Source organism: Colobus angolensis, unplaced genomic scaffold (assembly GCF_000951035.1).
Source record: "Colobus angolensis palliatus isolate OR3802 unplaced genomic scaffold, Cang.pa_1.0 Scaffold98, whole genome shotgun sequence".
Lineage (NCBI taxonomy): Eukaryota > Metazoa > Chordata > Mammalia > Primates > Cercopithecidae > Colobus > Colobus angolensis.
Window position 1 is genome coordinate 8,967,814 of NW_012123820.1, and position 2,495 is coordinate 8,970,308.

The window sequence follows — 2,495 nt, forward strand, 5'->3', positions numbered from 1 at the left end:
ATTGAACAGGAATATACATGATGGCAAGAATGGGAATAATTCAACAACATTATTTTGAGATAATATACCGAAAGTCTGCTGATATGAGTAACAGTGGTGTGGTGGCGCTCACAGAGTCCTTAAGTGCCATTGTTGTTGTGCCATTGTTTAAATCATTCAGGATTTTGCAATTTACATGTCCCAGGAGGTCTTAAAATTAAGTGCACACTATAAATCAAAGGAATAAAAATAATGGCCTTAGACATTATCAGCAAATAAAATATGACTATTAAATGATCCTAGTAACTTTTAAAGTAATACTTATACATAAAGTGTGTTATTTTGCTTCCCTGAAACATTTGTTTTCGCCCAATATTTTAAATTATTCATTCTTGCTTAATGCATTATATTGAAATATTTTGCCACTCAGTGAAGCAATGATTTAAATGAGACTATTTCTATCTACCTTATTTTTTACTCCAAATATCACATACTAAATACAAAATGTAAAATGTCACATTCTCCAATAGATATGGTGACAACCTTCTGAGCCTTACTAAGCAACTCCTCAGCATGACTGAACTCCTTCATCATTGCCTTAAATTTGTTTACACAATTTTATTTTCTTATCAGTCAATTCAGCATAGTTCCCAGCACCACAACAGAAGCCTTCTATTTTACTTTTTACCTTTATCAAATTCCAGCAAGCATCCTCCACCTAAACTTTCTTTAAAATTAACTTTAGATCTTTGCCTGAGGGGATTTTTTTTCTGCCTTCCAATTTTCCACTTCTGTGGTCTTCTCTTTACCTGCACATATTCAGAAATGTGTGCAGCTGATAGGAACACATTTGGAAAGGCAGTGCCAAGCAGCACCTCTTGCCTTGCCTTTCCCAGGTGGCTGCCCTCGGTTCAGGTGGTGTGCGGTCTGTCCTAGTGGTTTAGGTTGCTCAGTCGATTAGTTGCAACGTAGAGTCTCTCCTTTGTTTTTTAACACTGAGACAGATTGCCAGGAAAATGAAATTTAAATACCACTCACAAAAACTCTCCAACGTAGATGACATAAAAGGCACTTACTAAAGTAAATCATATCTTGGCAACTTAATGTCTTGCAGTAATGAGAAAATTTGAAGTCATTCTAGGAACAATAGATCATACAGCTGTGTCCTTAACTGAAGCTTAAGATAAAATGAAGAAAAAAAAAAAAAAGCAATATCCATTAATAAAGGAAACAGCTATGAAAATAAAACATACATGAAAGTATACTAAATCAAATATTTGAACAGCTTAAAAATAGTGCTGTTAGAAACCGAGAGAGGCAACTTTAGGCGTAGCAAAAATGCTTTTAAAAAATTACAGTTCAGCAATCTTCAAACCCAGCTTCCTAGGAGGCAAAGCCTTGCGGCTCAGAGTGAGAATCTCATGGTTGTTAAGACAGGTGAAACTGAACCTTAAAAACAGGATTTGAAAATTGTTCCCTCTGGTTGTTTCTTTCCGTGAAATGCAGGTGTTTAATGTATTCATCATCAGGAGATGCTTTAGAAAATCGTTGATCATATCTAGAGAATGGATCGTACCAATCCACAGTAGCAATCAGATTCAAAGATACATTTATATGTAACAAACTCAAAAGAGACTAGATATGAAAGTTGGGTGTCAATTTAATTCTACCCAGAGGACAATAAATTTCCTCTTTTTTTTTTTGCTCTTAGAAGTTCATGAAATACAGACAAACTAAAAATGGAAGATAAAACTCAACCAGAGTTGCACTCCAGAGATAAGCACTGCTAGCTTTTTCAACTATGTCTTTTCAGCCCTTTAATTCTTACTTCATATTATTTGTATACATTATATAATACTTCTAACAATATTGTAACTACAGAAACATGATGCCCTATTATATATGCTATTTTACAACTTGCCATTTTTCACTGAATAATATATAATAAATATTTTTTCATGTAATTCAGACAGCCAAGTATGAAGGTGTCACTGGAAAAGCTCCAAGGGCCCTGCACACAGGGAGGAGTGTGCCCTGGGGTGGAGCCTCAGGCAGTTCGTGCTGCTTGCAGTGGGGAGAAGCCTGGCCTCCCCTGTTCCAGGTAGTACTTAGGATTCAGTCTGTGTGGTGGGAAGCCTGCTAGCAGGACTCTTGTTTTACTGAGAGTCCCTGTTTCACATTTTTTTTTTTCCTTTTCACCCAAGAAACCCTGCCCTTCTCACCTTTCAAAGTGTCTGGGAGCCCAGTCTTTTACGGTCGTGTGACAAGGACCTTAAGGAGAAAGTCCTACGACATAATTAAATGAAATTCTGGAGCAACATATTATATGGTAAAATTTTCCATGATATTTGAAATTTAAGGAGCTAACACATCTCAAAAACCAACCTCAATCTAATTAGGAAACCTCAGTTTTCAGTGATGGTGCAAGATCTTAATTTTAAAATGAAAGAAAAGGGAATCTTATTTGGATGAACATTTTATGACATTCAAGGTTGTTTTTCCTTTCTGAGATAGGG